The sequence below is a fragment of the Penaeus monodon genome, chromosome 22 (genome assembly GCF_015228065.2).
Source record: "Penaeus monodon isolate SGIC_2016 chromosome 22, NSTDA_Pmon_1, whole genome shotgun sequence".
NCBI lineage: Eukaryota > Metazoa > Arthropoda > Malacostraca > Decapoda > Penaeidae > Penaeus > Penaeus monodon.
This window is the reverse complement of record NC_051407.1, coordinates 16,269,824-16,270,372: the sequence shown is the minus strand read 5'-3', so window position 1 is coordinate 16,270,372 and position 549 is coordinate 16,269,824.

Genomic DNA, 549 nt, shown 5'->3' with positions numbered 1-549 from the left:
GTAGTAAATAAGATACATATAGTGTTCTTGCTTTATATTTCATTAATCTACAACTTTTATCTATACGTATTATTGTATAGAACATTTACTTACTCAGTATTTTATATTCATTTCAGTTAGCACATTAATATTTCTAAAGCCATTAATATTTCACACATCCGTGTACACAAACACACACCGCGGATAACTTTATTTAATTTCGACACAGTGCATAATACCGATTTTTTATGCTTGTACATATATTATTGAAGAACTGTATACTTTTAGGTTTAAAGGAATATGGGTGGGAAAACTATACATTATATAAATATTAAGAATGTTTGGCGTAACTTATGGTAAGCTCTCTATTTTCATATAAGACTTTTGTTGATTTTATTAATAGAAACGAAAGTAACAGACACGGCAGTTAAATATGACAGAAAAATGTATGCAAAGTAAAATACTTGAAACAACAGGTGGCGGAAAAATTTAACGAGAAAAACATTGAAAACATTGTAGATAAAGTGTAAAATAGAATATAGCTTCACAATCCAATTGATAAGATCACTA